Raw genomic sequence first — 24109 nt, 5'->3', positions numbered from 1 at the left:
TCGCTAGCTGTATGTCTATCAAACCCATGTCACAAGAAGCATGTGACGTCACGGATACTACTGCTCAGGATAAGGCTGCAGTACGTATTTAAAAATTTAGCTTAAATAAAAAGGTTAACCACGGCTAACACTTAACTGAGTGCTGATAATGCCGGGTACTGTTTGCAATCCATAAGCATGCTCTTCCATTGAACCCTCATGGGGGAGATGCTTTTATTATTTCCATTCTACGAAAAGAGCAGAGAGAGGTCGAGCAGCTTGTCCAAGGTCACACAGTTGGCATCAGAGCCTGGGCTCCCATGGGAAGAATCGGAACGCAGAGCGTGCACTTTTAACCCACTGCACGCCGTCTCTGCGCCCAAGGGTGGTGGGCAACCATAAGTCATGAGGTGGAAAGCAAATGCTGCCTTAGGGACAGAAGTGGAGGTTCTTCGCTGTGGCATTCAAGCTCTCCACGCATTGCCTTCAGCTCCTTCTGGGCCCTTCGCAGGAGCCTCATCCCAAGGTGATGACCCAGCCAGGCACACACCCCGCCCCATATCTTGTTTCCCTGCCCCGGAGGGCCCTCCTCTGCTTTTCTGCCTCCCCAAATCAAAGTCGTTTCTCAAAGTCAAACTCATCTTTGCTGCAAAGGTGTGTTTGTCCAAAACCACTTCAGCTGGGATCTTTTACTCCTCTTGGAATTTCATTACTATATTGGCAATTATTATGTGCTTTTCTGCAAAGAGCAGTGAAGGGCAGTTCGCAAACCCAGAATCTCATCTCTCTGTGAGGTTAACTGCCTGTTGCTAACTTATGCAAGTCCTGAGACCTCTCTGAACCTTGGTTTCAACATTTCTTTCCTCCAAATTTTTATTTGAATTCTAGTTAGTGAACACACAGTGTATAATAGTTACAGGTGTAGAATTTAGTGGTTCGTCACTTACGTACCCAGTGCTCATCAGGAGTGCCCTCCTTAATCCCCATCCCCCCTTCCCCATCCCCCATCCTCCTCTCCTCCTGTAATGGTTTCAACATTTGTAAAGTGTGAGTGTGGATTAGGTCCCTTCAGATTTCAGCATACCATGATTTACGTTTCCCTTCTTGTCCCCACTAGCCTCTAAGCTCTTGGGGCGGGAACTATGCGCCTTGCCTGTCTTCTACCTCCCAGGACTCTGCACGAGGTCTTACGCACAAAATGGATTGGCTGTTAGTTGGCTGACTGGTGGGAAATGCTGCTGTAAGTCTGCCCTGAGCTTCACCGACTTTTCTGATTCACATTCTTTGGGGTGATCTCTAGCGAGGACTTGGCAGTTTTCTTCTCTGCATAAGTTTTAACAAACATTTGGGTCCAACCTGCTGCCTTTTATCGTTGAGAGACCTGACGTAATGCCGTTAAGGCCCACATGCCTTTATCCACAGTTTCAAAATCCAAAACATTCTAAAAACGAAAAAGTTTTCTTTAATTCGCGTAATGGCAGAACCCGCTCCCGACTTATCTGTTGTGCAGAGCGTGACTATTCATAGGTCTGACTGCAGAAATGTTAATGTGTTAAATTGAGGGGCTCGCCCCAGACCCTGCTGTGGGGGTTACATAATCTGCGGGATGTGTTTTACATCGCCTCTTAAAAAAATCTGAAAAATTCTGAATTCTGATTTTGGGAATGGGATGGTGGTGTTGGGAGGTGTTTGTCCGCGGAGGTGCTGTTGGCATTGCGGGTGGGACTGGCCTTTGTTAAGCAGGACGCGTCTAACATCAGAGAACCTCACGTTGCCCTTGCCTGGTCAGCCTTGACCTAATCCCGGCTCTGATTGCCACATGACAGCTCATGCTTTCGTTTAGCAATTTGATTTTTAAAAAATATTGCATTACGAGATCATGTATCTTGATTTGTGGTTTTAGCGCCTCCTTAAAGTTTGTGCCTCTCTTGCCTCACCTGCCTTAACTAATCCTAGCCCTGCATGACTCCTGAGCCAAGAAGGCTTTCCTCTTCCCTTGTCCCTGTTTGCGGGATGAACTGGTGTGTCCTTAGAGTGAGAGCTACCTGCCGGGTATTTGCAGCTCAGTTCAACCTGTGGGGTCCTGTTGGCTCCTTGGCTGAATCAGCTCTGCAGAGGGACTTGTAAACTGGTTTCTGGAGACACTTCCTACATCTGGATGTTTCTTTGGAGCCCAAGTGAGCCTGGTTCCACTACTTCCTTCTAGGACGTGATGCAGCTACTCACATGAGAGTCAATCTGCTTCATAGTCCCTACAGCTACTTTGGCCTGATGTTTTAAAATAAAAAAAAAAAAAAAATATATATATATATATACACACACACACACACACACACACACACACACACAGATGCTCCTGGGAAAACATGAAAACAATAGAAAAATGTACAATGATGGAATCTAAAGTGTTCCATTGTGTGTTTTAAAAAAAGTAATCTCTGTGCCCAATGTGGGGCTTGAACTCATGACCCTGAGATCAAGGGTCATGTGCTCTACCAACTGAGCCAGCCAGGTGCCCCTCCGTTGTGTTTTATTCATGTTTTCATGAGGAAACTGAGAGGTGATAGAGTTACAAGTGTTTATAGAAGAGCCAGGCTCAGACGTCTTGTTTCTGGACCTTCCATTGGTACCCCAAGCCTGCAGGCTGCTCCCTTCCTCTCTTCCCAGGCCCTGGGTGTCCTCAGATGGGGGAGGACTCATGAATTAGGTAGCTATCCCCTCTTGATTGAAAGATACCCTTTTTTTTCAGCCCTTCGTCCCTATTTGGCAGTGATGGGTGTGCTTATGGGAATTCAGGCCATCTTTCTCCCACCGTTAAATAACCATTCTTCTCAGAATCTGAGGCCGAAGTATTTCTGGCCTGCCTTTTAACCTAGTGGAGGTCCTCTGAGATCACTCCTCCATCCCTATTCCTGTCCGTGATTCCTCACGATATAGCATTTTCCATAAATATCTGTAAGCATCCTCTTACATACTGTTTACTCATCTTCTCATCCATTAAGAAGACATTCCCCAGACCAAGCCTGGCAGCTATTTCTTTGACTTCTCCTAAACACATCTTTGCCTCCAGACATTGAAACATTTATCATTTCCCTGGCCCCTATGGATGCCTTGTGGTCTTTTACCTATCGTCCTTAGGCTGGAAAACACTGAGATATAGTATAATTTAAATTAATCATGGAGACAGAGTTTCCCAGAGGTGCTCAGCTGAAGAATTATCTTACACCCCGTGGGTTGACAACATTGTCTGTACACCCATCACTCAGGAGCCTCGTGCTGACAGACCATTAAATTTCTTCCGTGGCATGATCTTTCGAAGCCACCCTTTCTGTTCACCCCTTGACTCCCCTTGGCACTGCGGTTTCCCTTGATTCTAGGGGCACATGATCTGGAATGGGGCCCCCTTTTCATCTAGCAAATACTTGTAATGCCTTCTGATTACCCTGAGTAAAATTCCTAAATAATATGACCTACATATACACATGTTTAAAAAAATCAATATAATGCCCTAACTATAACATAAAAGAGAAATAAAGGAAAAGTTAGTTTTAATACAATGTCATGCAGTCTAGTATGTAATTGCTTGGGCACGACTACACAGAAAACAGAAGGAAGAAGTCAGATGCTTGAACCTGTACATAGAATCACTGAGAATATAACAGCCACAAATACCCCCAGGATACAGGTGTGTTGTGTGGGTGACTCAGACACCAGGAGAGGTGCTGCTGAGGTTGACGTGATTTTTCCAGATGGTCAACCACTCTTGGTAAAGTTCCAAAGAATATGAGGTACAGTATCCCCTTGAATTGCACCGTGATGGCATTCCCAGACAATTCAGTATATGTTAAAACCATGCAAAAATCCTCTGTGTTTATTGCAGAAAGGGAGTTCGGTTCTGGATGCAGACGCTTATAAATGGGCTTTTCACTTCTGTGAATATCCAGTGAAATGTTCTAAAGTCACGTGGGAGAGTTTGTGGACGGTTGTGGGAATTCCAGGTTCTCACCTCTAAGTACCTATAAGCACCCCCATCCACCATGGTGCAGACAGAGGCTCCCTCCAACCCTTGGGTGGCCCCATTGAGAACTCCTAGTCTGGAAGTCTGGAAGAAGGACCAGGACCAGGAACTGGAGACCTGTGTTCCAGGTCTGGGCTCTACCTCCGTACTTGCGTGCCCTTAACTCTGGAAGCCTGGCTGTCCTCTCCGTGAAGGGGGCTATGATGATGCATGTGTCCTGCTGGCATTCGGGGTTGGGGCTCACTGTGCTCTCCTCCACGGCCAGCACATCCTTGTGTACCCCACAACACATGTCCTGTCTACACGCGCTCCCTTGCTGTGGTTTTTCTCTTAGCATTTCAACCTCCTTAGGTCTCTGTTATCTAGGAAAGAAGGAAGGAGGAAGGGAGAAAGGACACCCCCTCATCGCTGCTTCTCCATCAGCTCTTCTGTCTCTATTCTTTCACTAGCAAACTTCTCAAAAGACTTATCCTCAAGAGTCATCAGTACACACGGTCTCAGTCACCCCCTCCTGTGGAGGCTCCCCTTACGGAATGGCCCCTAGTGACCTCTGTGCTGCTAAGTCTCTCCAGCCCCTGTCTGACTTGCCTCTGCAGTTGACCATGGCCCCTGACCCTCCCCCAGCCCCCTCCTCCCTGACCGGGTCCTTTCCTGGGGGTCCTCCTGCCTCCTTGGCCCTTTCACAGTGCCTCGTCCTCTGCCAGCCCCATATGTCACCCCTCTCCCCTTCTCCCCAGCGGGCTCGCTCTGTGTTGCTTCAGCCAGCTGAGGGCCCAGACCTGCCTCCGGCCAGAGTCCGTGGGCGGCTCAGACCTGGAGCATCTGAAAGGCAGCGCCTGCTGGGTTGTCTCTTCCCCTCTCCCCGTATATCCTCTTCTCTCAGAGAATGACACCGCTGTTGCCCAAGTCAAAAGTCCGGGTGTCACCCTTGACTCCCGCCCCCTCCCCAGAAATCTCTGCCAAGTCCTGTCAGTCCTGCTTGCTTTATTTTATTTCATTTTTTAAGAGACAGAGCGTGAGGTGCGGTGGAGGGGCAGAGCGGGAGAATCTTAAGCAGGCGGCATGCTCAGTGAGGAGCCTGATGCGGGGCTCGATCTCACGACCCTGAGATCACGACCTGAGCCAAAATCAAGAGTTTCACTGACTGAGTCACCCAGGAGCCTTTAGTCCTACTTTCTTAGTAGAATAGCTCCTACATCCTCACTAATTTGAGTTGGCAGCTTGACTCTTGTCATCATTCAGGACGGCAGCCTCTACTTACTGTTTACGCTGGATCGAGATCTTTAGAGGTGGTCAGCACTGATGCACTTATGGTCCTATAAATAATTAAACATAAATTAATATAATTCTAAGTTATAACATAGAGTCATGTTTTTAGAAGCAGCAAAATTTATTGGTCCACTGAAGCCACAATAGCTTCTCTCTGACTCTCTCTCATTTTCTCTCCTTTTAAATAATTTTCGTTGGTACCCCATCGTGGCCGGCACCCAAAGCACATACGTCCAGGCCAGTCGGGCAATCCAGGGCCACGTAGAATGGCGGCTTCCTGTGGCCCAGGTGGGGCCTTTGCCTCAGTAGCCTTTGCACGTCCCTGGTGGCACAAGACAGATCCTGAGTAATTATTTATCGACCATGTGAATGAATGCACGGATAGTGAGATGAACTTGAAAGGTCTCATGTAAGTGAAAGCACTGTGAGAGGGAACGTTACTGCGACGATTAGTTTTCTGGTGTCTGACAGTAGAATTTCCAAGATTTTTCTATTTCTAATGTTTTGAAAACAACCAGCCCCACTCTTGTGCTTCAGTTTTCCTCCTCCAGCCTCCTTAGTACTGAGTAGTCTGCACATAAAAGATGCATATAAGACTTCTGAATTAATAAATGAATTTGTACAATGTGGTGGTTTGCTTGATTCCCTTTAGCCCGTAGGGAGGCTGCTCCAGAAGACGGCTCCAACTGGTGTTGTGACCACACCCAGCTGTGACAGCACACCTGGGGGGCGTGTGTGGTGGGAGGGAGGTTTACTGTGGAGTCAGGTGGTGGCGTTGGCGGTGGGCTGTGGGAAACGGGGCGCACACTCGAGAAAGCCCGGGTGAGATCTCCAAAGGGAGGAATAGGGTCTGAAGGCCTAAAGTCAAGCCATATGAATAGGACTCACCACAAAACTGGGGGGGGGGGCAAAGAAATGTCCTATAACACCTAGAAGGCTGTGGCTTAACAAATATAACCTGACTCTTTATGGTGGGTTTGTGGACAAAAGAGGTGTCCAAACATCTCCAAGAAGGTATTAACTACATGTAGTAAGAATAGACCCCAAAGCTGAATCAGTCCTGTGCTCTGGTATCAGTGGGAGGCCTCCTGGAGATTGGTGATCTTGGGGAGAGGAAGGAGTAAATCGATGAAGTAAGGAAAAGGGGAGGTCGAAACTGGGAGAGGAAACGTGTCCACACGTGGCATTTTGGCCGAGCTGGAATTTGTGTCCAATGCTGACATGCGATGACCAATTGTCCTCCCTGTATTCATCCTCCAGGTCTGCTCCACACCCTGTCTGGTGGAAGGGGCCCCTTTGTTGTGGTTTTTTCTCCAAAACTTTTTATTTGGAAGTCATTTCAAACTTAGAGAAAAGCTGTCAGGATAGTAAAAAACGCCCGTCTACTCTATCCAGATTCAGTCTTTTTGACATTTGGCCTCATTTGCTTTACCATTTATGTTCCCTTTCTCTCTCAAGTTTTTTTCTGGACTATTTAAGACAAAGTTGCCTACACCCCAGCCCTTTCTTTGTAAACCCTACAGTGTGGCTTTTCTAAGAATAAGAACGTCATTTTATATGACCTTCAGCAAATTGAACGGTAATATGATACTTTATCTAATCTTCTGGCAGGATTCCAGTTTTGTCAACTGACTCAGTAATGTCCTTTATGGCTTTTCCCCCTCTCCAGTACAAGGTCCAGTCTGGAATCCCATACTGAATTTAGTTGTCATGTCCCTTTAGTCCCCTTGCATCTAGAACCATTCCCGAGCCTGCCTTTGTCTTTCAGGACATTGATATTTTCAAAGAATATAGCCTTGTCCTCCCCCTTAAAAAAAAAAAAAAAAAAGAACGTTTTTCCCTTTGGATTTTGTCTGGTGTTGCCTCATGTTCAAACTCTCGGGGATATAATGAGCGACATTCGCGTCCTTTTCAACGTATTACGTCCGGAGGCACTGGCTGGCCATCTGCCCCTTATGTGTGATGTTAAGTTTGAGCTCTTGGTCAAGGTGTTGTGTCATCTCTTCCCTGTGTGTTTGCTAATTTTCCCTTGTTACTAACAAGCAGTCTGTGGGGAGACACCTGACGACCATATAAATATCCTGCTCGTCAACATTTTGCCCTTAGGTTTACCGGCTGTGCTCTCTGGGTCTACAGGTATTTCTGGATCCTAGGCAAGGGTAGGAGTTCAAAGCTGTCTGGGACCAAACCAGGTGGCCCATTTCCGGGGCCTTGCCCAGGTGCCATGGAGGCCCAGCCCTGCTGAGTAACTGCATTTCCAGGATAGTCTGCGTCCTCTACTCCCACCAGGAAGAGCAGCTCATTTTCATTTACTCAGCCGACGTGTAAGCGTGTTCTTGCAAAAGCTGCTCAGCTTTACTTGGGCAGAGTGGGGCATAAAGAGAAGGCTTCTGCCCTCTCAGTGTCTTTAAGGAGCCTGCGATAGAGTCGGGAGACCAGACTTGGACGCACTGAAAGGTAAAGGGCAGATAAATTGTCAGCACTATGACCCCACCGGCCAGCTCTACCAGAGCTGTCCCATGTCCCTGGAGAATTAGGTGCCCTTAGGAGTTTGGGGAAGAGGGATGAGCGGGTTAAGGGGGCTGCAGGGGACTTTCGTTAGGGAGGGTAATCTTTCAGTGGGCACTGAAGAACAGGCAAATATGGGTAAACAGGGAGGAGAGATAAGGGCACTCCAGGAGGGGGGCTGTGTGCACAGAGGCGGGGAGATGGAGTGTGGATGGAGCAGTGAATTATGGGCCAGCCTGGATAGGGCCAAGTTTTGGCACAGTGGGCAGGATCGAAATCTTACTGAGTACCTATCTCATGCCAGACATTTTAAAAATAACTTTTCTAGTTCTCAGAGTAATACGTATTCAGTATAGGAAGTTCAGAAAAGCAGACATATATAAAGAAAAAAATTTAATGAGATTAGTCTATCATCCAGAGATAACTGGTCAACCATGGTGTATTTCCTTCCCTTGTAAGGTCTTTTTAATTCTTTTGGTATCAGACTTGTTTTGGTTCATGGATTCAGGAGCCCTTCTTATCCCTCAGGGGATAGTAATTGTACCTTTAAAAATGTTTCATTCTGTCAACTTTATTTATGTTGTTTTCTACCTATAACCTCTGTTCTCAAATTTGGTGCTGCTTTGGTGGTTTTGGTTTTTGTCAAATGTTTGGCGAGTTATGGCTGTGCGTTCCTCTCTTTGTAGTGTGAGGTTTTTCAGTCACTGCTCTGCGAGCCCCAATTCTGTGCCAGTCACTGGTTGTGGGCAGGCGGGTGGGATGTGCCTTCTAGGGACTGGTGTCCAGGTGTTCCCCTGGCCTCCCTGCCCCAGTGTCTGGGGCACAAACCTGGGTGGAGGGGTGGGGTAGGATAGGGGCCCACTTGCCCAGCTGCTCCAGAGCTGATCACCAACCACTCATGTCTTCTTGTGGGGCCCCTGCCTCCATGAGCTGGCTCCAAGCTTGAAGCCCCCAGAGCCACTCCCCTGACTGAGCACAGAACCCTCAGCCACACTTGCTTGGGTTCAGATCCTAACCCAGCACTTATTAGTACTCTGACTTTGGGAAAGCTAGGTAACTCCGGGTCCTATTTATAAAGTGAGAACAATGGTCTGTATGTCAAAGGCTTTTTGTGAGGGTTACATGAGATGATGCAGGCGAACTTCTCAGACTGGCGTCTTTCGTAGATGTGCACTGTATGAGTGCCAGCTACTAGGATTATTATCGTGATTACTTGTTTTCATGGTTTTATTTTGGGAGGTGACCATCTTACCATCTTCAGGGAGCCCGTATCATTTCTTCTTGCTTTCTGGTGCTATAATGGATTTATTCTTCCTAGAAAAATGTCTCTTCTGTCATGTTCTGGGGCCTCAGAGGAGGCAGGCATATGCCACAGCCCTGCTGTCTTGATACAGTCACGCATTTCCTTCAAGGGCTTTTTCTCTGAGTGTGTGCGAGTGTGTAATTGTTATCCGTAATACATACCTGGGGGCCTCCGGGCGGGGGCAGGACTTGCCACGAGGTCTGGGTTACCGGATGCTGACTCTGTCCTGTATAGGACTGGGAGGGGATGACTTCTCTTCTCAGCCTTCCTCAGGCTAGTTTGAGGCTGTCCTAATGAATGTAATGGGTCCTCTGTTTCCTTTGTCAAAAGGAATGTTAATTATTTTCAGCAGTCTAATTACGTGGCTAATGAGAGACTGACTGTGATAACATCCCTTTAATTACTCTTGCCTAAGTGCTGTTTGGAGCCATATTTTGAACATGTTGCAAGGCTCGGTGCTTTCACTGTAGATGGAGCTGTCCAGCGAGAGGCTGAGTGAGGGGCTGCTGGTGGAAGTGCCTGGTTGCTCAGTGGGTACCCGGCCTGGTGTGTGGGGGCTTCCCTTCTGGGCCCTTACTTAAATGAATGGGACGTTCGGATTGAATCATATGTAGAGCAGACGGAGACTGTCCCAGCTCCTTCAGAACACCTCATTCCCGTCTTTCCCTGCAGTGTCCTGGGTCCTCTTGGCCAGGCCTCCTCACTCGTGGAGGACCTGCACCTTGCCTTTCCCCCCATTCAGCACTCGGATACTGAGTCCCTACTGTATGTGTTATCCAGGACATGGGGGTGCAAAGATAAGGAATTCATGGTTTGTATAGCTTTCTACAACAACATTTTCTCATGCCCCTCCCTTCTTGGCCCAGGAGAAATGCCACACGTCTGGGTTCCGCCCCCTACCACCTTCTCAGATTTGTCTTCTGTAGTGCGGCCTTCCTGTGGTTTTGATGTGATGTCTGTCAGTAACTGGGCCTTCATGGGCAGACCCTTGGAGGCAGCTCTCCCAAGCTCCTGGGTGGACTTGAGTAGGCTGGGGGGGCAGCTCACGAGACTGTCCACCCTGAGAATCCTCTGTCAACTGTAGATGGCCCATTGCCGTGGGTAAAGGAAGTCCCCTATTTTCTGTCCACACTTCCCCATCTCTCGTGAGTGGTGTCAGAGAAAAAAGTGCTGGTAAAAACCTTGGCCCTCCCACTTTCTAGCTGTTGTTTAACTTCTTTGAAGTTTGCTTTGCTTGCCTCCTGAGTAAATGCGAGTTAATGTGTGCCTCACAGACTTGTGAGGGGGATCGATGTGACGGCCTGTGTGGAAGTTGCCTGGCACACAGCAGGTGCCTAAGAAATGGTCTGGACTTTTTAAACACTCCAGGCAGCACCCGTAGACTGAATTATAGCCAGAGACCCGGGGGCTGGCCTCATTCACCAAGAGCCCTCTCCAGGCTCTTGGATGTAAGTCATGTAAGTAAGTCACTGTTTAGACAGCGGACAGAGACTTTCATGGAACGAGGGTTCACCGTCCCCCCGCCCCCCTCCATCTCACAATGGTTAACTAGGCTTGAGCCTGAGGAAGACGGGGAGGGCAGGGGTGTCCGTTCAGAAGAAACACTTGAAATGTGGCTAGTGCAACTGAGGGACAGAATTTGTAATTTTATTCATTTTTAGTAAATTAAAATTAAAATTTATTAAAAAAAATTTTTTTAAGTAGGCTCCATATCCACCATGGAGCCCAGCACAGGGACCAAACTCATAACCCTGAGATCAAGACCTGGGCTGAGATTAGGAGTTGGACACCAAACTGACTGTGCTACCAGGTGCCCATAAAATTAAAATTTAAATAGCCACGTGTAGCTAATGTCTATCAAATTGGACAATGCTGTTCTGGAGTTTGTAGAAAAACAATCTAGTTGTGTATTACTTGTTCTTGGCTTAGGCCTCACCTCCTGGCTTCTAGTTTTTTCACGTTCTCTTTCCAGAAGATAGTCAAGGTGTGCTAGGTTGCTGGCAAGGGTCACGGGAATCAAGGAGAAATGACAAAGTCTGGGCAGCACCTGGAAGGGAGATTGGGAGCCTCCAAAGCTATAGACATCCTGCTGAGATGGATATAACTTGCTAGGCGTCTGACCTATCTTATTCCCAGTTCTGCCCCTCGCCGTCCGCAAGGACAGAGCAGAGCCACTGGTTTGCGTGGCGGGAGAGGTGGCCAGGGGGTGCTCCGTTGCGTGATTCTCCCGCCGAAGAAGTATGATCCAGTTGGGGGAAAATCACCTGTGTTAGTCAGGATTTTCTTGATTCCAAATGACAGAAAACTTAAGCTAGCTGGAGCTTTAAAAGGAACATTGACTTTCTTGTTAAAGTGAAACACTCAGGCTAGAAAAGGCCTGGTAAAGTTACTTCAGTTTTTTTGATGAGAAGCAGATGGAAATCTAGGCCATCAGTCAAAAGATTTTACTTTCTCTTTCTTTGTAAGTGTATTGCCCAACATCGGGCTGGACCTGCAGTTCCCAGCTCTGCCCACAGGGGGAGTCTTCAGTTGTGGGAGGCATGTTTCCTTGGCAACTGGGGCTTTGCCCTGGCCCAGCTGGCACCATGGGGACCACCACATGACTTTTGTAATCAGGGTCAGGGAATGTTTGACCTCTTAATGACACTAACTGTAGCTGCTCTGGCCTTGCTATTTCTCAAACTTGTTTGTTTTGGTTTGTTTTTCTAAAGTAGGCACCATGCCCAACATGGAGCCCAGTGTGGGGCTTGAACTCATGAGCCTGAGTCAAGGCCTGAGCTGAGATCAAGAGTCGGACACCTAACAGACCGAGCCAGCCAGGGGCCCCTCAGACTTGTGTTTTAGCTCGCTCCTCCCTAGGGTCTTTCACGGACTGTTCCCTCTGTCTGGAATGCTTTTCCCAAAGCTCTCTGAAAGGCATCTTTCTGATCTATGCCAAAATGCTACCCCCTTAGAGAAGTTTAAGACTTGCCCTCTAGCATCCAGTTTTTCTGTCTCCACCCGGCCTTTCCCCTTCTTTGTGGCCTGCTCTCAAACATTCCTCGTGTGTCTCCCCCAGAGGGATGTGGGCTCCCCAGGGGGGCAGGAACATTGTCTTGTTCACACTCAGTTCAGTGCCTGGCCTCCAGCTGGTGCTTCGTCAATATTTGTTGACCACTGGAATACAACACCTCGAGTAAACAAATTAGCCTCCACAGGATGTCTTGGACTAGGTCTCTGGTTGTTTAGACATCTCTGGGGCGGTTTGGCTGTAGAAAGCTGTGAAAAGCAGGGCACTGGGTGTCGTGCTGTTCAGGGAGCCCAGGCTTATCCTCCAAAAGACCCGCTGGGCTTTTTTCTGCCTCCGCTGGTGAGGCAACAAAGGGACTGTGTCCCCATTGCTCCAAAGGTATGGGGTGGTGGGGTCACCTGTGTGATGTGGGCAGTAATAGGGAAAGCTGGGGTAAATAAATTCCTGGTCACTTAGTCAGTGAGGCAGGGAGGCTGTGAGGCTGCTGTCTGTCCCTTTCCAGCTGCCAGGAGGAGCCTTGCTGCTCTCATGTGACCGGGATTCCAGGGCCCCTCAGCTGATGCCTGATGGGATCTGCATAGGGGATTATTGATGAAGGGGAGGTGAGGCTGCTCTTTACTGTAACACATGCCTTGCTCTGGGACGGCAGCCAGGCAGCTAATTAGAGAGCCCAGCAGCTGTCCAGCCTTTCAGGCAGCAAGCAGCAGCTACCCAGTGCCGGGGGGTAGGATGGGAAGGAAAGGGAAGGGGCATGGGGCCAGAGACCAGCCTCCAAGGTGTAGGGGACGGGTGGTCTGGGTTTGTTCAGAAGGGGACATTGAGAAAGGCGAGTAAGGTAGGAGGGGCTGGATGGGAGGAGGAAGGAAGGAGAGGAGGGTGACAGGACAGAGTAGCCTGGAGGTGGGACAGAAGACAGAGTAGTGCGTTTTCTGGCTGGCAGAGAAACCCAGATTCCAAGAAACCCAGATCCCAAAATGAGGGGGCATGGAGTGGAAGGATGGGGTCAAATGGAGGGTGTGGGCGGTCTGTCTCCTGTCTCCACCAACCTTCCCTATGCCAGTCAGGCCCAAGGGCCTGGGTCCCCTTGCTTCTCAAGGGGAGCTGAGCAGCCTTTCCCCTGGGGGTTTGGAATTCCCATGGTGTTTGTACCTCAGCAGGGTCTCTCGACTTGGGAAGTTGCCAAATCCACTTATGTTCAGGGCTGGTCTTAAAAGTCTGGACAAGTAAGAGCAGTGGTTTGGGGTCTTGAGGGAAGAACCAGGGCACTGTGAATAATCTGAGAGCTCCCCCAGTGTGGCCTTGGGGCATTTTCTCTTTACTTTGTGGGCATCTGGGGTAGGGGAGATTTGGGGTAGGGGAGATTTGGGGAAGTGGGGAGGGAGAAGGAAGAAGGGATGGTGTTTGCCTGTCCTGTCCTGGCTCCAGTCTTAGGTTCTGGGCCATGGAGATTGTGCGGAGTGTGGGGGTAGGTTTGGTTTTAGGTTCTGGTCAGAGAAGTAGAGACTCAGTCCGGCAAGCCCAGCTTACCCTAAATAGTTACAGGGGAGGGGAGAGAATGATGCAGAGGGAATTTCCTGCCAGCAGCTGCTGGTTAAACCTCTTTGGGAAATGAATGCTATGTGCATGAAAACTGGATGTGCCTTTTGAGAGTGCCAGCACATTGTAGAAATAACAGAATAGGCGTTATTCTCTGACCTGAGCCCGAGCCTGGTCCCTTGCCCACGTAGGAGTCTGCGCTTTCTCCCGGGACGCCTGGGACGCTTCCTCGTGTGACACTGTCTTCTGTATTGCCCAGACCCAAGGCACCCATTCATCTATCGACACCTCACGCTCCAGGTGATGGCTGTTGGAGGTGGGAGGAGAGGAGCATCCTCCTTCCTTCCCTCATTTGCAGGGATAGCCCTGCCCCTGTAAACTGACACTTTCAGTGCTTTGTAGGAGACAGCCCTTTCATGACAATGGCCTAAAAATTAGGGAAGAATCGAGACATCACTGTTTAGTTACTAAATAACACTAGACAGTGCAATCACGCAAGAATTTAGCTGGGTTCTTCTCAAGCTGACTTGTCCATCCATCCAAAAGAAATTCCCTGGTCTTGAGGAATTCACCATGTGGAGGAAGAAACAGACAATAATAACCTTTATTTTTTTTTTTTTACAATAATAACTTTAAGACGGGGCATGATGTCTTAGTGCAAGGATGTGCAAAGTGCTGTGGGAACATCAGCGATGGGGTAGCCGGAGGCTTCGGAGGACAGCGTCACAAAGGAACGAGGAGGGAGCAGGGTCTCCGAGGAGCACCTGGGCATGGTGATGAAGCTGGATGGACAGACTCAGGCTGTGCGTTTACAAATAAGCCGCTTACAGAACGGACTAAGTAAATGGCAGTGAATGACAGGCGGGTGCACACAGGCGCATGGGAAGCAGCTTGAAGGCATGCTGTGTGGGGAGAGGGGAACCCTGGAGCCCAAGGACCAGGGTTTGAGTCAAATGTGTAGATTTGGCCTCATCTCTTAATGTCCTGAGAGTCAGTGTTTTCCTCTCTAAAATGGGGGTTGGGGGGTGGGCGGTGATGATTCCTCGCCTCCCTGCAGGAGTCTTGGGAGAATCGTGAGAGGTGATACCCCCGAGGAAGTGTAAGTTCTGCCCACGTTAGTTGCTGTAAGGACTCTTCACACGTTCATGTGCTCCAGAAACTTCGAGCTCAGGCCCTGCGGTCCACAAAGGAGCCTCATGCCATCTACACCGGGGACCTGCTCTCAGGGGCCAGGGAGTGTCAGCGGGGACAGCTTGCACACTTAGAGGCAGAGGCGGCGCTCCTGCTAGCCGAGCCCCTCATCCAGCCCCCAGCGGCTCCCTGGCGGAAGAGCCTGCAGACCAGGAAGCAGGAGGTGCCCAGTGGCAGGCCAGCCTCGAAGGGCAGCCTGTTCTGAGCGCAGGGGCTGCATCAGCCAGGGCAGCCCCTCAGCCAGCGGTGGCTCTCAGGGCCGCCTGCAGCGACCAGCAGCCTGTGCCACCAGGATGTGGGCTTTGGTTTCTCTTTCTCTTTTGTCTTGTGCTTGCTGATGTGGCCCGCCTAGGGCCCGGAGGAAGGGAAGTGCCCATGGTGGGATTGAACTCCCCAGGCACAGGTCATGGTGGTACTGGGGGTAGAGGGGTGTCGGACATGCCCCATTAAAGCCCTTTCCTCCAGGTAACGGGTATGTGCCAGGCAGGCTGGGAGAAGTGGGGAGGATGGACAGGTGGGGCAGGCGGAGGCTCCTGTTTGGGGAGGAGCTGGGGAGGAGCTGGGGAGGGCCAGGCCGAGTTCAGCAGCCCTTGGCTCTCGTCATTCACTGTCTCAGTGCAGGAGGGGGGACTCTAGGGGGGAGGGCTGCACCCTCTGGGGCCACAAGCATGTATGCGTACAGTGAATTTCAGGTCCAGACTCCTGCCCTTTCACTTCTCCTTGGCTCCCCTGCTGCCTCTGGGGAGCGGAGGCCCAGTCATCCCAGCTCAGAGAGCCTGGGAGGTACGGGGAGGGAGGCAGCCAGCCTAGGCACCAGCTGGGGTGGCGCCTCCGTGGGTGACCCTGCTGGGCCGTCCCTGGCAGGAGTGGCACCGGCTTCCACCCCTGTCCTACCGGAGGCCGAGCCCGACCTCAGCTCTGTCCTTGGGCTGGTGCAGAGGGTGCTGCATCCAAGGGGTTTTCAGAGAAGCTGCAGGACCTTCACATTAAAGTCAGAATTGTATCAAATGGTCAAGTCTTCGGGAGATAGTAAAAATGTGTGTGTGGCCGGGGGCGTCATAAAGTCAGATTTAAATCAGCTTGTGGTCGGTTATTGATGTTAACAGGAAGGGCCTTAACAAGAACAGTGATAAAATAGAGTGAAATAAATATTAGGGTGGTGGGATTGTGGGGAGAGGGTCTGGCACACATTTTGTGGGTGTGCTTGTTTTTCTGTGTGTAGCTGAGCTCAACTCCCCAAATGCCATGACAAGTGTCCTACGTTATCTGCCTTCCATGAGGTTCTTGACCGCCCTTGAGGACAGATGTAGCCACTGCTGGGCGAAGGTGAGAGTGTAATTTGAAGCTAAACGAGAAAGGCACTAGAGTCTAAAATTATACCCCCTCTCGCATTTACAAATGTGCGCACATTTGCTCGTGGTGCAAGAAGCCCTAAGTCCTAGCCCCACGTGTGAATTGCCTGGGACCCATCCCAGGCTGTCATTGCTGGATTAACCAGACCTGAGCAAACAGGGCAGCACAGAGGCGGTAGTGGGTTCCAAGAGAGGGCCCAGGGGCCTGGGTGGGATGACTGACTGCCTGGTGCTGAGCCCGGAGCCAGGGCAGTTGTAGAGTTTGCCTTGAGGCTGCCTCCCCACCCCCCCCCCCCCGGCCCCACCCCGCCGCCCCCCCGCCCCCCCCCGCCCCCCCCCCCCCCCCGCCTGGTGGGCAGTGTAAGGTAATGAATGCCTCCTCTTTTATTCCCAGGGACACATGGAAGCCTCCGGCCCACCAGCCAAGGATCAGCTGAGCCCTGGGGCTGATGCTTGCCCCCACTGCTGAGAATGACACCGAGGCCCAGCCAGGCACCAGGACAAAGGTTAACCCGGGACACTCCTGGACAGTGAGCCTGATGTCTGTTCTGAGCCGTGCACTCGGAGGTCTGATAAGTGAGTATGTGACAGGCTCCCCAGGCATCCCTGGCCCTCCCTGCCTCAGGGGCATGGACACCCGAGGTTCCAGTTCTGAGCCTGTGTTCTGCCCGAGGGCCTGTCACAGGGCTGTAGCTCTGGGATCGGAGGGGAGTGCCCGGCAGGTTCAGGTCATGCGCATACTGGAGCCATCTTAGGGCCACCTGGCCTCTGAAATATGTGCCCGACGCAGACTTGCTGAATGAGTGATGTCAGACACCGAGCACACAGCAGATGACGTCTTCCCACATTCCCTTCTGTGTAAGCTCGGGGATGCTTTGGGCCTCAGGCTTCACCTCCGTGCAGTGAGAACTGTACTGCATCTGGGATTCCAGACTGCCCAGAGCCATGAGCGGTTCACGTGGCCTTGGGGAGAGCATCCAGGGCACTGGGAGGAGCGGGATTTGTGTGCCTTAGCTGCTATGGAGGTGGCCACCAGGGGGTCAAGAGGAGCAAGTCTTCTGCTGCTTTTGGCCTGTGAAGGGACCCCTCCTAAGGCCAGACAAGCTGCATGTAGAGCAGGGGCCCAGGGGGGACCGTGGAGTCTCACCTGTCCTCGTATGGCCTTTCTTTCCAGCCTTGGCCTCTGGCTTTTCCTTGATGGTGCTTTAAAAAATGTTGATTGGCTGCTTTCCCAAGCCCCAGAGGTCTGTCTAGCCTGAAGGCTGTTGTCTGAAGGGCAGACAGTCCCACTGTGGGTCAGCCAGTGGAGAACTCGCCTGGAAGACGAGGGGGGAGAGCCGGTGCTTTTGCACTCCCGACAGGACAAGCTGTCTGGGGGCTGCTGGGCTGGCCCCTGGGAACCCGGGGCCTTAGATTCCATGCAGGAGCTTGCAGAGAAGGAGAAGGGCAGCTAGGTAGTTCCCAGCTGTAGGTAGACCTTGCCAGTTGACAGTTTAAAACTCAGGGCTAGCATCTATTTTTCCCTCAACCTGGGCTTGCAAAATCAGTTTGTGGTTGGAGGGCCTTTCAGAAAGTGTGTCATTGGGGTGATTGGTGGCCGGGGAGGTGTGTACCTGAACTGCGGGGGTAGGGCGGGAGTGCAGAGATGGCCACAGAGGCCACGGCGGGAACATGGTGACTCAGGCCGGAGAGCTACTCCCCACATCGTGCAGAATTCCCCAGGGCAGTCTCCACCATCGGCCTTAAGACTGTTGTACCCTCTGGTCCAGGGATCCCACTCCTTATTATTCATTAAGAAATCGTTCTTTAGGAAATGGTCCCGGAGAAGAAAAGGTCTGAATTCTTCTGTTAGAGGCATAAAAAAGATGTTTCTCGTAGTGTCATGGTAATAGTGGAAATGGGAAACAATTACTGTCTCTTTGTTGAACATCTAGGTTAAGGAAATAACAGTTTTCCACCTGGTGGAATATCACACGGCCATTGTAATAGTGAGAACATAGGCACTATAACAGCTTGGAAGAACGATCATGATATACTTAGTGAAAATGTCAGGTTACAGGACAAGTACACTAGGGTAACTTGTAGAATAAACGCATGAGAAAGATGGCCAGGGAGAAATGATGGTGGCTGCTCGCCTGGTGGACTTGGGAATTCCTTTTCTTTCTATGATGTATGGATTTGCTTCTTGTGAAACTGAATGTAATCTGGATGAACAGTGACTTTCTCTAAAATGTGGGGTGATGGGGGACTTTTGCTCTCCAGGGCTTTTAATGTTTAAATTTTCTGTGATGTTTAAATTTTAGATATGAGCACGTTACTTTTATAATCAGGAAAAATAATAAAGATCTTTAAAAATGTTAGAATTGAAGTTTTAAAAAGACCGTATTTCCCAAGAAAGAGAAGAGAGAAAGGCTGAGGCAGCTAGTTGTTTGTACCGGCCCTGTGTGGGCCATTCAGGCTCTCATTCATTCTTTCATTCATGCCCCAGGATTAGTAGGTCGTATTACCAGGCACTGTTCTAGGCACTGGGCACCCCGCACTGAATGAGACAGAGCCCTGCCCTGCTGGCGCATTCATTCTAGTTGGGGGAGATAGACAACAGCAAGTAGCAAAATACCAGAAAGTGAAAGTGCTGTGAGGACTGAAACAGGATGATGTCAGTGACAGGGAGGCTATTTTGGATTAGAGATTTGGAGAAGATCTCAGGGGTGACCCCGTTGAGCTGAAATCTGAATAACAATAGAGAGGCAGCCGCGTGAGGTCTGGGAAGCGCCCTATAGGGGCAACGCACAGGGTGCCCAGCCTGAGGGCCCCACCCGCCGGGGGCCCCTCCCTGCCTGAGCCCTGGTGAACCTCTGTGCCAAGCTGACTCTCTTCCCCAGGCCCGCTTGCCCCCCTCTGCCTGCCAGCTGGGATTTGCTTCGCATCTGAGGCCTTCTAAAATGCTCTCCAGCCTGCTGCTTTGTGTGGAGAGGTCTGCCGCTGCGCCGGGCGCTGGGCTGCTCTGGCCGGTGTGGTGCTGGTCTCTGCTCTTGGCTGGCATTTGCATGACAGGGCTGGGCCGTCTGAGATTCTGAGCCACATTGGGGCGGGCGGGCAGTCAGGGAGGCTCTGGGTAATGTGTGTCCTGGTGAAAGGTCTTTGAAAGTCACCTGCCTTGAAGCCCTCAGTGGTGGCTGCCACCGTGGTCCCAGGAGATCAGCTGTGACCCTGGAGGACCATCACATGCGTCTTGCCAGAACTTGGCCTAAGAACAGAACTTGGCCTCTCAGAATAGGCTGAGAGCCTTCAACAGCTCTGACACCAGTTCTGAGCTTCACTGATGATCTATCTAGAAGCTCACGTCCTTCTTGTTGTCTTTCCATACACCATCCTAGCCTTCTAGAAGCAGAAACTCAGAAAATGGTGGCGCCCTCAGAGGAGCCTGTAGTCGGCTTTAAGGGCAGGGCAGTGTGCTAAGAAGGCTCTGGAGCCGGACTTGCTGGCTTTGAATCCCAGCTCTGCCTTATAAGCTGTAATTACTCATCCTCTCTCTTCCTCAATTGCCCTATGTATAAAATAGGCTGGAGTATTATCTGAGTTAATACATGGTGAGTGCTGGGAAGAGTGCCTGATTATTCCTGTGACTTGGGAGGTAGAGGGAGGACCATCCCAGGGGACTTTCCTGGGGGATATCCGTAGCAGGAAAGGGTAGAACTCTATGGCTACCCAGTGACCACAGGTATTTAGCTCCACTTGCTTCCCTTCTGGCCCTGAAGCAAGCCCATGTGTTCCTCCCACCCCCACTCCACCCCCAACCTGATAACCACAGAGGAAGCTCAGGATGGTTTCAGACCTTGCATCTTTCACCCAGATGTCAGGGCAACTGCCCACCCCTCTTTGATTCCACTCACCGCCAGCACAGAGCCTGCCAGGGTTCTGGACTCAGAGTCCCCCTACTGCCTTGGCCTCAGGGGCCCCCTAGGGGGGCTGTGTAGCTCCCCAGCACGTGGAACTGAAGCAATTTTGGTGCCTGGGACTGGGGAAGTAAGTGAGGTGGAAGAGGAAGGAAGGCCTGCCTAGTCTGGTTGCATGGAAGGGGAATCCCAATTTTCTAGCAAAATGCTCCTCTGGACAGAAATTCCCAGAGTCACCGCGTTGTGGCACCATAGCTTCCTGAGACAGGATGGGAGTTTGGGGTAAAACCAAAGGCAATCATCTCATTTGGTTTTGCCTCCAGCCTGACTTTTATGGAGTTCTCTTGTCCCTCTCCACCTGCTGTGCTCGCTGCCTAAGGAATAGCTCAGGCAGTTCCAGGTGCTGATGAGATACACTCAGGGAGCGGGACTCAGAACCCCTCCCCCCCCAGATCACCTGTCACCTGCCCCCTTGGAGGGGCAGTGCCCTGCTCTGACAAGTCACCTTTCCTGGAACTCCGTGTTCACAGGCCCTTTTATCAACAAGTATGAGGGCTCTTGCACTTGTGTGTTGTTCCCCAGTATCCTGCTTGTGAAACTGTCCCCAGCTCTTCAAATTCTTTTCTCCTGTTTACTTCCTTGCCCAGATCTCCTCTTTACTTCACCTGCGGTGTTCTTTCCCCGCTGTCCTCTCTCTGTGTCATGGTCCTCAGGATAGTTGTGTTTGTCACCAGGAGAAAGAGGCCGCCGTCCAGTGAGCTGCTGGTTCTTCCTGATGCAGGCCTTCACAGGGCTTTGATCCCAGTGCGGAGCAAGGAGGTACAGGGAGGGTCTGGGGCAAAGGGTTCCGGTGGGGGGAGGCCTGGCCGGGCCAGGAGAGGGTGGGGGAGCTTGTCCCAACTCAAAGTTTAAGCACTCCTGTGAGTGTTAGCATTGGGTTCAGGGAGTGGAGTTTTGAAAATCCAGCCAAGCCAGTGCGGCCTCTCATGTTAGCGTCCGTGCTGCCGCAGTATGAGTGGCCATCTCAGCTGATGACACAGTCTCATATCCCTTTTCTCTGTCTTCACCCCCGTCTCCTGGCCTCAGTTAGGACTTCCAGCTTCCCCTGTTTGCCTCGTGTGGAATAGGCGTGTTCTTCTGGCACAATCCCTCAGACGTGGCCTGACCTTGCCTAGGTATGCTTCCCCTCTGCCTAACCCTGTTCTTTCAGGGATGGAAGATTCCAGAAATGCAATCCTGTCCTTGCGTTCACCCCGTTCTTTCTTGCCCATCTTTTCCTCTGTTCAACAGCTTGCCCTCCTTCACCCTTTAACAGTGGCTCCTTCCATCTTGCTTTTGCTCATAGGGTTTGGAAGTCCAGCTCTTCCAAGTTACCAGCTCCAGGGGGGTGACTGGAGCCCCTGAATTGTTACTGACTGGGAACACATCCTCGGCTGTGTCTAGAGATGAGCCCACGAGGCAAGGAGAGCAGGGTGTTAAAGTCAGCATTGTGGTGGCGGCTGACTGGAGGAATCTACTAGTTCAGTCAGGCCACCGCACGGGATGAACGGGGAGCTCCTGCCCCCGGATCCTGGGCGCCAGAGGGGCCGGAGGCGCGAGTGCAGGTCGGTGGATAGACCTAAGCTCAGAGGGGCCAGAGTTCGGCGGGAGGCAGAGTGGTCTCCGGGCCACCGCAGCCCCACCTGTGTCTGGTCGTGGGCGTCTCCTCATTCTCAGTGAGTTTCCCTGGAGCCTGGGTGTGCTCTCGCCCACTCTAAGAGGGGGAACAACCTAGTGGGGTTTCAGGATAAAAAGAGGGTGTGAGAAGCTGTGCCAGGAACGCTGGTCCTTTCGTTCCACCCCTCTCGTTGAGCCAGGACCTCAGAGGGCTAGTTCTGAGACCCCTCCCCTTTCATGAACCCTCCCAAGCCACACGAAAGCTGGAAGCTCGCCTTGCCTCTCCTCAGCTCAGTCTTGGTTCTCCCGTGGGCTGTACGTGCTGTTACTGGTTCCACAGGGTTGCTTGGCTGCCAGGTTATGCTCCGGGTGGAGGTGAGGGCCTGACCTGCTCGGCAAGGAAGGCTGCCCTAGTGACGGCAGGGCCGGAATGACCCTGCCTCAGGAAGGAGGTGGCGCTCGAAGCGGGAGAAGCGCACCAAGAGGCCTGGCTCTGGGCCAGAAGTGACAGCCACCCTCTCTGAGCATTTGCTCTCATCTTAGTGGTGTCTATCTGTTAGCTCATTCACCCTTACGGTGATCCCCAGAGGTACTTACTCTTATTATTCTCACTTTACCTATAAGAAAACCGAGGCACAGAAGTCAGGTAACATGCCCTACCTTCCACAGGTGAAGGGTACCGGGAAATTGGAAAGGAAAAGGCAAGGGGGGAGACCAGGACGTTAGGATCTGGAGCCCCTGGGCTTAACCACTTCATGCTATTCAAACCCGTGAATCATGCCTTGTCATTGGTGATGGCTCAGGAGGGAAGGATCCGCAGAACTTTATAGGACATCAGGTTTCCTTAGGTTCATTTGTCTGGCAAATTTGTGGGGCATCTTCTGTATACAAGGTACAAAGATGATTAATACATAGTCATACAACAGATGTATTTAAGATAAAATTTTATTTTTATAAAAGTTTAGACATACTCGTTAGAAAAAGATTTTAGATTATACAGAGAAGTTTAAAGAAGGAAATAAAAATCACTTGTGATGTCACCAGCCAGAGATGATTATGGCTAATTTTTTTGTACATTTGTATGTATGTATGCTTTTGCAAAATCAAAATCATAAATTATTCAGTTTTGAATCCTGCTTTTTTCCCCCCTCTTACCATTATATTAAACGTTCATCAAGCCGCCACTAGTGCAAAACATAGTGTGAACTGTTGTCACAGAAGTTAACGGGGTGCAGAGGTGGACAAACAGGGCAGCCGAAGAGGATTACGGGTCACGGGCCATGGGTTGGGGGTGGTGGTGACAGTAGCAGTTGGGAAGGGCACCCCAGGTAGCAAAAGCAGCAATGAAAAGACCCAGAGGACAAGATCTGAGGCAGAGGTGTCCCACAAAGGGCTTTGCTAGCCATCCCTAGGGGTTCGAGCCTCCTTGTGTGGATGATAAGGGCCTTCTGTGGGGAGAAGCATCGGATTTGTGTTTTGGAAAGACTGCTGTTTCTATACACTCTTCAGTTTAATGAGTGAATTGGGAAGGAAAAGGCAAGCGGGGAGACCAGCTGGCAGATGACCGGGGGCATCCGGGTAAGTGATGGTGACAGCTTGAAGCAGGGCAGCAGCAATGAGAAAGGCGAGTCAAGAGGAAGAGATGATTTCAAGCACAGTTAAGTGGTAGAAAGGACAGGAGGTAATGGCCGACTTGGTGGCTTTGCCATATGACTTGCTTTAAGTCGGCACGACTTAACCAGAGTCTTGAAAAGCATGGGGCAGTAGGGCCTGCTTGTCCATGTGCCTCTGCCCCTGCCATGAGAAAGCATGCAGGGGGCCAGAGACAGGTAGGTTATAGCCACCCCAGTCAAGGATAGGACACAGACCCCAGATGACCAGCAGTCTCATGATCGAGGCCAGCCAAGTTCTGCCAACCCACAGACACACAAGCTGTAACAATAAATGAGATCTGATTTCAGCCACTGAGTTCTGGAATGCTCTATATGTAGCAATTACGAACGAATTAAGAAATGTCTTCTTTAGTTGAATGCTGTGTGCCAGGCACTGTTCTAGGCACTGGGGATGCAGTGCCAGACAGACAAGGTCCTTATTCTCAGGGAGCTCATGTTCGGGTGGGGATGTGGCAGAAGAAGCTAGAATGACCCCAGGGCCTCTGGCTGCTAACTGGGTGCAGGGTGGGGTCACAGGAGGAAGACAAGTTTTGGGGAAAAGATAATGAGTTTGAGGTGCCTATAGGACGCTTAGGTGGAGGTGTTCAGGAAGAAGTGGGATACGTAGGTGTAGGACACACAGGAGAGATGTCTGGATGGGGCCTGGAAGTTATCGAGGTAATAAAACAGGAAATCATCTGGACCAAAGCAAGACAGAATAAGTGCTCTGGCTATTCAG

The 24109-nt window shown here is 50.9% G+C and overlaps 1 protein-coding gene across 6 annotated transcripts in view; it reads left to right on the top strand.

The window, feature by feature from the left end:
- Positions 1–24109, top strand: part of TMEM229B (transmembrane protein 229B) — a 38392-nt gene that overhangs the window by 8218 nt on the left and 6065 nt on the right. The window contains exons 1-2 of one of the 6 annotated variants that reach the window (XM_045810428.2): positions 20862–20881; positions 21149–21237. The gene's annotated coding sequence lies outside the window, so the exon portion shown is untranslated. Of the gene's footprint in view, positions 1–16560; positions 16743–20803; positions 20882–20929; positions 21238–24109 lie in introns of those variants that run through there. The other 5 variants (XR_015721795.1, XM_045810427.2, XM_087856042.1 and 2 more) reach the window with 5 other exon arrangements.

This window comes from Ursus americanus, chromosome 26 (genome assembly GCF_024610735.1).
Source record: "Ursus americanus isolate L20-20 chromosome 26, mUrsAme1.1.p, whole genome shotgun sequence".
NCBI lineage: Eukaryota > Metazoa > Chordata > Mammalia > Carnivora > Ursidae > Ursus > Ursus americanus.
This window is presented reverse-complemented; position numbering and strand designations above follow the sequence as displayed.